We start from the raw sequence: 11,730 nt of genomic DNA, 5'->3' as shown, positions 1-11,730 counted from the left end.
AATTTCAACTTTTATAAAATGTAGATTTTGATGGTTTGGTTAGAGAATAAATCCGAGTAACTCAGGTTCAGAGTGAATGCATAAGATATGTATACGTTCTTGTTTAAAATATGTTTTTTAAAATGTTATTTGCATTTTAATAGAGGAGCAAAGCAGGGTTTTAGCTGTAATGATGGCAGTAGAAGCTATATTCACTGCCAAGGGTGCTTGTTTTGGCTTCTCTAAGGTTGAAACTAGCTCAGAGCCTGAATAGGCAACTTCATGCGAGATGGAGTGCCAAGTGCTCCAAGGCTTAAATCAAATAAAGATCTAGTTAAGTGCCTAATGAACCTCTCAAACAGATGCGGACAGTTTCAATATGCTAACTAGTGTATAAGATTATTAGGTAGAGAGTGCAACATAAAATTGCATTAAGGCATAGCACAAGATATAGAAAAAGAACAAATGAAAAAGAAATGCTTTTACAAATGCTCTTGGACTAAACTTCAGTTCAACCATTCAGGATATGTATATTCTGAATGGCTTCTTTCCAAAAATATTTTCAAGGATAATTTAGACTGAAATGGGATAAAAATTTTCAGTTTTCCCAGAGCCTCTTAGATGTCTTTCTTTTTTGATTCAGAGAAAACAAAATTTTTAAACTTCTAAAACTGCTCATCAGTTAAATCTGATCTTGTAGAAAAAGAAACAGCTATCATCTTTTAAAGGTTTCCACCTAGTGGTAAAGTTATTATGAGCAAGAGGTAGAATCTGAATGATTAAAGCAGACACAAACACTAACATCAGACAATATTTCAGCTTGCGTGTTTCGTGACGTTGAGAACTATGCATTAAACACATTCAGTGCTGACAGGAGAGATCACTAAACAATGCCTCATGGTAAGGTCACTTTCCTTCTTTAGGTTTACAGAGATTGCTGCTAAATCACTGTTAGAGGTGTCTTAACTTTATGAAACTATAAGCAGTGGTTTGTATGCATTCTTTAGGCTTCAGAGAAAGATAACAGCGCAAAAGAAAAAAAACAAAAATATTAAAAATTAAAAGAAAAAGATGAAGCACATATTTTCTTTGAGATTAAAAATAAAAACTGGCTTATGTAGAGTCATCAGATTGTTCATAGTGAAGAGGTATTAACTCTTGTCATTAACTAACTGTGTGAATTTGGGCAAGATCACCTTTCCAGATCTCCACTTCGTGCTCCATAAAATAAGGGGATTTAAATTAAATCTGGGGCTACACAGCAGTTGCCATGGGCCAGTTTGGTTTTTGAGTGTATTCTGTTTAATCTGTACATGTTAAAGAAGGAGGAGAAGGAGCAGGGGGATTGGAAGGAAGAAGAGCATTTTCAAGCTTCAAGGTAGAACTGTCCTGGTACACTCTATACCAGGTGACTATACAAATAGTCACTGTACACAAGCTGTTCAAGGTAGAACAGTCACTTTGCGCCAGGCCGCAGTCACCATGAGTCCCTTTCCACATAGCTGTTTTACTATTTATATCTGAGCTTTGAGGACATTTGGGGTAGTGTCTCCTGGTCTGAACACTTTCCAAGGTGACATGCAGATTTAACCTATTTCATAGTCATCTAAGTGTCTTGCAAAATCAACATTTGTGGCCAATAGTTATTAAGTTCCAGACAATGCACCTTGTCTAATTCCATCCTCACAACCATCTAGGGGGTAGACATCTGTCGTTTCTCTTTCGTCACTGAATGAAGAAACCAAGGTTCATAAAAGTTAAATAATTTGCCTGAAGTCATATAGCCAGCAAGTGGCAGGGCAAGGATTCTGATCTATTGGAATCCAGGACTCAAATCCTTAACCCTCCCAAAAGATTTTTTTACATTCCAAACTAGGGAGATGTCATCTATATTCTATAGTTGACTGGTCACTCTCTACCTGCCTTCTCCAAATATCTCAATTTTGGTGATACATACATGGAAACAAAAAGGAGGTCATCTTTTCACTTTGCAATATTTGTCACATCTCAGTGCCTGTGTGATTTATGCCACTGAATCATATTTAGATGAGGATAAGCACAAAGAAAAAGGCAGAGAACTGACATAAGTTTTTCCCACATGATTCTGTCACAACTTCAATATTAACTTTGTGCAACAAAATGTTCCAAAGGATTTAGAATAGAATTTGAAATTTCTCTAAAACAAATGTAGCATTTGGGTGGCATATGATTATGAAACTAGTCCTGTGACTATAAGGATGATATTCCAGTTTACTATTGGAATCAAAGGGTTCCATTAATCACATGATGAAATAAAAGCATGTGGTCTTTAAGTGTTTATATTAAAGACTAACTCCTCTTCTAAATATACATATTAACCACATTTTGGGGATACTGTGAGGGAGGAAGAGGAGAGAACAGTTAATTTGGATACTTTCTGTGTACAGAGACATGTAAGAATCACAAATCTAATGATTAAAATGAGTTACCACAGAAACTTACATGTAACATAGCACATTCCAACAAGATATGTTGTACATTAATTATGCTCAATGTGTGTGATTCAGATTAGTCAACTTTAAAGGAAAGGGCAACACAGTGATTAAAAATTTCACATTGTTTTTCCAATAACTTTTTTATTATGTTGTTTTTGTGAGAAAATTGCTACAATCTGCCTTGAAATGCCAATGGAATTCTAAGCACATTGAGGCACCAGAACTCATTGTGCATTTGAAATTCCTCCATACTTTGTTCTAAATAAACTGACCATTAGGGTTACTAGTCATCAAGCTAGGACTTTCTGACCTATTGGAAATTCAGATCTTTGCTTACTTTGTACCGCAGGATCCTATGCTGGTCCTCTGAGGACATAGCACAAGCTGTAGGAAGCAATTATGAGCTTGGGAAGAGATGAAGGCAGAGAGAGCAAGATTAGCTTCTTAAAACTTTTCCTTTTCTGCTTTTTAACATTAGTGTTTCCCTCTACAATGAGTTAACAGAATGAGATAGAGAAAAATTCTCCCTTAGTTTGGAAAGTTGAACCTTTTTATTTCCTTGCTTAGGTGATAGTAGGTGATAGCATTGACACTTCACACAGAGGGCTAATTTACATTTAATGCCTTGGAAATTAATTACAGAGAATAAAGATAATTGTAAAAGCACCCCCTTATGCACTTCCAAAAATAAACAAACAAACCACATCATGATTACTAAGCAGCCATCTAATGCTTCATTTTATGCACAGTGGGAAGGGCACCAGTAGTCTGGAAAGGGATGGAGGGAAAGAAGAGAGGACACTAATTTGAAATATGTAACAGCAGAGGCAGTTTTATGTGGTAATGACCTGCAGCTTCCCCAGCAGGAGCGGAAGTCCTCAAAGCGTTATGCATGGAGTCCAAGGACGTGCTTACTGGAATTCGGGTCTAGCCAGTCAGCCAAATGACTTAAAAAATAATTTAACCAAGTTCGAGATTTTTACTATGCCAGTGAGTGGGTATGCCAGGAATAGGAATCTTGCTTTTGCTGTTATGATGAGATGGGTATGTCTCGTTCAAACAAATTCCCCTGATTAGATTAATTCCCTTCCTTTCATATAGAATACTAAGACTCATTTACCTTGGGAGGAGGAATCATCAGATGACCAAGTTTATGATATTGTTATAGGAAAAAATTAGTAAGGAGATATATCCCTTTTAAATGTTGCCATTTACTTCCAGGGGGCAACTAAAACCCCAAATGATCACCTTGTCAGACATCCCAAATGTTCTCTATCAAAACACTTATTGGAATGATGATGCGTAGAGGGCGACCAGGAGCAGTATAATTTCTGTTCAAATATCAGTTTATCAATGAGGTTTTCATTCTGTGATTTTTATTTAAAATAAAAAAAACCTTCTTTCTCCTCCATTACACAACTATTAATTCCAGTTGACATTTATTACCCTTCTTTTCTTATAATCAGCTGCCATTTATTTACTTACTTATTTGTTTATTTATGGTCCACCCCACTTGAATGCCATTTTCATGATGGCAAGGAATTTTTGTGGGACGTATCTGCAGCTCCTAGATCACTGCCTGGCATATAATAGGCACTCAAATATTAGTTGAAAGAATAGCAGACTTCAACTAGATGCACTTTATTTTACAATATTATTATACAGAATACAATCACACACTAATTCTATTAATCTATAGACAGGGCATTTCAGCAGTAAAGAGAAGCTTGGGTTACTTCATCTTTAAAAAAAATGAAGAAATTCCAAAAACAGTGGTATAAAACATTTAAAATGCACTGAAGTGTTATGCTAACCAAAATTAATTTTTCAAATTGAAATGAACAGTGCAAAGGAATTAAGTTATCATAAGATATTCTCCAAATTCCTAAAACACTGCTTGATGGTTTACTACAGATGAAAATGAAGCTTGAATTTAAAGTTCTCAGACTGTCTTCCTACAATCATGACAGTACGCGTAACCTCATTTGCCAATAACATCCACCGCATAAACTTAGGTTTTGTCGTTCATAGGAAGCGCAGACCAAATTTCCCTTTGTCACTGGTTCTCCCCATTCCCTATCTCAAAACAAGTGTTAGAACTTAACTACAGCCCACCTGGCAAATCTTCATGTCACATCACCAGCCTTCAGAAGACACATGACAAATTACTAGTGTAAGTTCTAGACATCCAAACGCTAAGCTACAGAACTGGAGAAACTGGTTGTGTTATGCTGGGCATTTGGCTTCAAAATGGTCGTGTCCAACAGCTCTGTCAAAGTCTCATGCCCAGTCCAATAAGGCACACATTGGGTAAAGTGTGTAAATTGACTAACAATTTAATTTTGGAACTTATTTTCTTCAATGTGTCTTAGTTTCCTGTGGCTGCTGTAACAAAGTATCACAAATTTGGTGACTGAAACAACAGAAGTTTATTGTCTCATAGTTCTGGAGGTCAGAAACTCGAAGTTAGTATCACCAAACCGAAATCAAGATATTGGCAGGGCCGTATTCCCTTTAGAGGCTCTAGAAGAGAATTTCTTTTTAACTCTTCCATCTTCAGTAGCTGCCAGATTCCTTGGCTTGTGGCCACGTTACTTCAATGTCTGCCTCCCTGGGCATGCTGCCTTCTCTTCTGTCTCAAATTTCACTTTTCCTCTCTCTTATAAGGACACTTGTGATTGCATTTGGGGCCTACCTGTATAATACAGGTCTCCCTCTCTCCTTAAATGAATTACATCTGCCAAGTCCCTTTTTGCTATAAAAGGTAACATTCACAGATACTATGGATTGGAATGTGGGCGTCTCCTGGGAGAAGGCATTATTCAACCTACCACAGCCTATATTCTGTCCCGCAGAGATTCACACCTGCCCCATATGCAAAATATATTCAGCTCACCCTCAGAAGCCCAAAAGTCTCGACTCATTACAACATTAACTCAAGTCTAAAATTTCATCTCAATGTTATGAGCTCAAAAGTCCCAAATCTCATCCTCTGAATAACCTAACTCAGGTCTGAGTCAGAGTCTGGGTATGATTCATCCTTTGGCAAAATTTCTTTCCATTTCTGGGTCTGTGAAACTAGGACATAAATGATCTGCTTCCAAAATAAAATGGTAGGGAAGATATATCATAATAGTTATATACAGGGACGATCCAAAATGAGGAAAAGAAAAGAAAAAAGGAATAACTGGACCACAATTTCAAAACCCAACGGAGGCTATCTCCAGTAGATTTCAAGGCCTATGAATAAAAGGCTCTGCCTTTGAGACCCAGCACTCTAACCTCTGCATCCACAGCTCCAGCTTCTAGCCCTGCACCATGGCTCTGGTCTCTGGACTCAGTGCCTTTCACTTGGAGTTACACTTCCTTCACTTCATCCTGTCTCTGTCCCTTTCAGGCCAAGCTGGCAGTATTTCTGTTGTTATAACATTTCTCGAATCCTTTTGGGTCACGGGGATTCACGCCATTGGACAAGGGGATCTTCCACACACATTTTCTGAATAATCCCATCTTTATTCCTGGCTTCTGCTGAGATGGTTGAGTAGACCCACAAGTCATATGCTTACTTTCTGCAAAGAGCCCTCTATGTGAGGGGATACTCTGACCTTTTGATCATTTTGAGTCACTAGTCAATGGTGGTCCAGCTATCCCATTGGCTTTATATTCAGACCTCACTTTTCTAACGGTAAAGATCACGATTTTAGCATTTTTTTTGCAACCTGGATAGGTTGAGAATTTTCCAAATTATCAAATCCTAATTCATTTTGCGATAACAGTTCTTGTCTCATTTTTTTCTCTTTCCTTTCACATTTTACTACAAGCAAGAAGAAACCAGGCCACACCTTGATTGCTAATCTTGGAAATCTTCTCAGCTCAATACTCAAGTTCATTGCTTACAAGTTTTGCTTTCCATTTCTTTCTGAGCTCTTACCAGAAATGCCTTGAACGTCTATATTTTTACCAACGGTCTGTTCAAGCCAGTCTAGGCTTTTTCTGTTAGGCACCTTAAAATTATTCCAGTTTCTTCCCACTACCCATCCCAAAAACACTTCCACAGTTTCAGAAATTTGGTAGAGCATTCCATACTCAGTACGAAAATCTATTTAATTTTCCTGTGGCTGCTGTAACAAATTAGCACCAACTCAGTGGCTTAAAACAACAGAAGTATATTCTTTCACAGTTCTGGAGCCCAGAAGTCTGAAATCAGAATCACTGGGTTGAAACCCTGGTGTCAGTATGATCACACTCCCTCTGGAGGTCCTAGGAGAGAATCTTTTCCTCTATGCCTCTTCCAGCATCAGAAGGCCAGCATCTTCATCCCTGCTACATCTTCGCACTCCCTTGCCTTTGTGTGTGTAATCTCTCTCTGTTCCTACCCTCTCTTATAAGGATACGTGTGATCTCATTTAAGGCCTTGGATAATCTAGAGAACCTTTTTCTAACATTCTTAATCACATCTGCAAAGACCCTGTTTCCAAGTAATGTAACATTTACAGGTTCCAGTGATTAGGTCCTGCTATGTTATTGGAAATAAAATATCATAGTGTCTGACTTTGCACTCAGAATAATTCAATAGCCTTTGTTGTTTTTGTTGTTGCTGTTTGTCTTTTTCTTCTGAGGGAAGAACACAATATGCTCCCACTCACTCCTCCAAATTTACCACTGCCCCAACCTCTGTCTTCATAAATGGCATTATCAAGTGCTTAAGCCTAACACTTAGGCATGATCATAAATTTTCCCTCTTTTACCTACTACATTTAATGCATCAGCAAATAACTACCTCTCCTCTTTTCTAGTTCTACTGTTTTTCTCCAACTATGGTCATTTCTCTCCTGGACATTAACAGTAACTCCTAACTATCCCCAACTTCCACTCTGGCCTCCCAACCATTCACTCTCCCCCAGCAGCCAGAGTAGGATGTTTTAAGATCCCATCAGCTAATGTCACTCCCTTGCTTAACACCACACACTGGCTTCCCACCATACTTGGAATAAAACCTAATGTGCTACCTATACTTAAAATGTTCCATATAATCTGTAACCCAATAGATTCATTTGCCTCTTCATTGTGGGATTCTTTCTTAACACACAATAAGCTATTCATAAAGGAAAGAAAATGTTTGCAAAATAGAAATGTGTTGTACTTTTAATGACATCACTTCATTCTGTATTTTACTTTACCTTAAAAATAATATCTTCAAATCTCTTTTATAGGATATTTAGAAATACGTGGTTTCAAGTGCACTTAGATGAACCTTGGGTTTATTGCTTAGTCTGTGGCAGATATTTTACTAGCATTAGTTTGTGACCTACTACTGGCTTACCAATTATCACCTGATAAAAGTATCACTTACAGTTCTCATGGTTGGGTCAAAAATCAACAGTGATTTATACAATACCTGCAATGTGTCCAAGTGTATACAGGTAGCAACTTGGGAGAAAACATATACACATATATTTCTCCTGGACTTGTTAAGGCATCTTTTTTTTTCCCTCTTGTCATTCAGTGCCTCCAAATTAAAGGCAAATTGAAAATTACAAATATCTCAAAGTAAAAGTAACAATTTACAAAAGAACACACAAAACCTCAGAAAGTTATAAACATCTTTGGTGGTAGCTAAAAATAAAAAATTTAAAAATTATACTTTTTGAATATCATATTGATAATTAGAAGTTTAATATCTATTATTGCAAAAGTATAAAAAATACAGTATTTTTTAATACAATGTACTTGTAGTATAACATCAGTACAGCTATGTTGCAGAGTTATTTGTAAGAATCATCAATACTATCAAAATGATCATATCTTTGAATATAGCTCTTCCTTTTAAACTAATAAAAATCAGATATGTGAAAGAAAATTTATGCATTAGGACATTTGTTATTTCATTATTTACAAGAGGAAAATTTTTAAAAATATGACCCTAGAGGATTGAATGAATAAATTACGTTACATCCACAGGCTGAAATACTACATGGCTATTTGAAATCATGATTTAGAAAAACATTTTAGGACATTAGCAAATCTTAATGGTGAGTAGTTAAAGCAATTTAAACAATTGTTATGTGCCTTCTGTTGCCAGTTTTGTGAGACACACACATATAAAAGCACACTTCTGGAAGTAAATTGACATACACAAAGAATTATTAATAATAATGAAAGCATTAATGATGACTTTCATTTTCTCCTTAATATTTATTTCTCTTTTCAAAATTTTGTAATAGCCATGCACTATTTTTGTAATATACTTGCTAATGAAAATACTAAGAAAAATCTATGCATTATTTTAAAAATAGCTAATGGAAAGATTAAAAGAGACCCTGATAGTATCAGAATCCCAGAAACTTTCATGTAAAAAAACTGAATATTCTTTTTCTTTTTTCTGCTATAGGAAGGGAGAAAAATTAGATAACTAGAGGACAAGGTAAAGAAACCATATAAGAGAGTTGATGCTCTCTTACCTACTATCTCAGCCAATGACACAGAATTGATATTTTTCAAATTCTATAAAATTACATACATGCATATACACAGTAAGCTACACAGTCAACTACTATCTATGTTAACAAACTGCAACAAAAAACAAATAAAATATTCAAATTAAATCAAAATACTGTAGACTGAACATTTCATTGAGAGGTGCTTTTGAGATATATAAGTGGGGAAGGGGGATGTTAATGACAAAGATAAATAACTCCTTAATTTGTACAGTGCTAATTGTGTCAAATTTAGTATTCATTGTATTGGGTGCAGTTGGGAAAAACCATCCAAATTTATGTTTTTGGGGAAATGTTTACATTGTATTAATATTTTTGAGTGCCTATTTTGCAACATAAAAATCTTACATTAGCTTTAAAAATTTAACATGTAATAAAAGACTCATCAAAAATAAACTAATTTTTAAAAATGATAATCCATTCTCATGAAAGGATTTATAAGTAATTAAAAAAATTACCTGTTCTCATTTTCTTTCTATATACTTCCTCAACCATATACTATTCCTTCTTTACTGTCTCCCTCCCTCAGAGCCAGAAGTATAACTACCACCAGCTACATAGGGCCATCAATTAATAAAACCTAAGTCAGGTGCCTTCTAGCTCTCCACGCGTCTTAAAGGATATTTTCTGTGAAAAGAGTTCACATTAGGCCGGGCGTGGTGGCTCACGCCTATAATCCTAGCACTCTGGGAGGCCGAGGCGGGAGGATCACTCGAGGTCAGGAGTTTGAGATCAGCCTGAGCAAGAGCGAGACTCTGTCTCTATTAAAAATAGAAAGAAATTATATGGACAGCTAAAAATATATATAGAAAAAATTAGCCAGGCATGGTGGTGGATGCCTGTAGTCTCAGCTACTCAGGAGGCTGAGGCAGAAGGATGGCTTGAGCCCAGGAGTTTGAGGTTGCTATGAGCAAGGCTGACACCATGGCACTCTAGCCTGGGCAACAGAGTGAGACTCTGTCACAAAAAAAAAAAAAAAGAGTTCACATCCTATCCAAGAGAAATGGGAAGTTATTCACTGACTCAAAATTTGCTTAAATAAATATTTTATGTATACAATATATATAGGTATTAACTTTCCTGGTTCACACATTAGTTTAACAGATAGCATTCGTTTCATCATAACAGCAACCAAAAATCCAAAATCACAATCTAGATAATAATAAACCCATATACATAGTCACATGTATATTTTCAGCTTGCTTTAACATCAGTAAGAATCTCTACACTAACATTCTAGTTAGATCTATCATAAATGATTGCAAAGGTGTCGTACTCCGTGGCTGTGGCTCACGCCTATAATCCTAGCACTCTGGGAGGCCGAAGGGGGAGGATCGCTTGAGGTCAGGAGTTGGAGACTAGCCTAAGCAAGATTGAGAGAGATCCTGTTTCTACAAAAAATAGAAAAAAAAAAAAAAATAGCTGGGCATGGTGGTGCGTGCCTGTAGTCCCATCTGCTTGGGAGGCTGAGGCAGGAGCATCGCTTGAGCCCAAGAGTTTGAGGTTGCAGTGAGCTAGGCTGACGCCATGGCACTCCAGCCCAGGCAACAGAGGGAGATTCTGTCTCAAAAAACAAACAAAAAAAAACAAAACAGAAAAACAATAGCAAAGGACTCTGGAATCTAGGTTAAATGATGCATTTGAATGGCTTCATCAGCTTTGCTCACATTCTACTCTTCTTCGCATTTCTCTGCTCTCAGAGGCTAATTGACCAATCAATTCCAGAACTGTCCTATAGGTCTTCTACATTCCTATCCCTTTCACAGCCATTATACTTCCGTTATAATAAATGGGATTTACAAGTTAGTCCTCTTCACTCCATGGAGATTATAGCTCCATTAAAACAGAGAAAACATTCTTCATCTTTGTTTGCTTGAAATCAAGGGAAGTGGCTGGCATATAACAGACAGTAGGGCTTCACAAATAATATTGAAAGAATAAATCACAATTATAGTGCTATTTTGAAAATGTTATAGAAAATCGAAATTGTAAATTTTAATGATGGTGCCCCAAACAACTCGGCCCATTTACTTTTGAAAGTAATGCAGGTTTAAAATAAGTTCTTCATTAAGCTTATATCAGAAAGAAAAAAAAAATAAGATTTAGACAAATACAACTATGAAGAATGTTAAGAAGATGTAAAATGCTTATCCTAGAAATTATAGAAAAATTAAAAATATTTACTGAAAGCAGTGGGAATTAAATAAATTGATTGAGCAAACTCTGCCTCAGTTTACAAAGACATTAAATTGGAAAAAAAAACCCACAACTTTTATGTGTTAAAAATATATTGACTGCGGAAGGAATAATAGCATCTTGAACTACAAACTCATTGTTAAGTAACATAAATACAGACATCATTGTTGTCCCAGCTTGAGAACAGAAATGCATCAGAACAAAATCCTGAACTTAATTCTACAAGAAAAATATATAAATAAAACAATGAACGTAATTATTTTACCTACCTTTGTTTTGTAAATACATTTGGGAGAGTGAGAAAATGTCTGCTTGTACTTAGGCTTAGACAATTCCAACTTTCCCCATTCACTAGGTAATATGGTGTTTTGGCTTATTTGTGAGCATGTAGCTTCTTTTCCTGGAATCCAACCCAAACAAACAGATCCTTATGCAATATGTTCAAGCTCTTTGATATAAATAGAAGATTAAAAAAAAAATCTATATTACCGATGTTGGTATTTGCTTGGCTAGTTTTCTATTCTGCTCTTGAATTCTCTTTTATTGGGACATGATTTAGGGGACTGCATGTGGGCACCTAAATA

The sequence above is a fragment of the Eulemur rufifrons genome, chromosome 10 (assembly GCF_041146395.1).
Source record: "Eulemur rufifrons isolate Redbay chromosome 10, OSU_ERuf_1, whole genome shotgun sequence".
NCBI classification, from domain to species: Eukaryota; Metazoa; Chordata; class Mammalia; order Primates; family Lemuridae; genus Eulemur; species Eulemur rufifrons.
Note: the sequence above shows the minus strand (reverse complement) of the source record.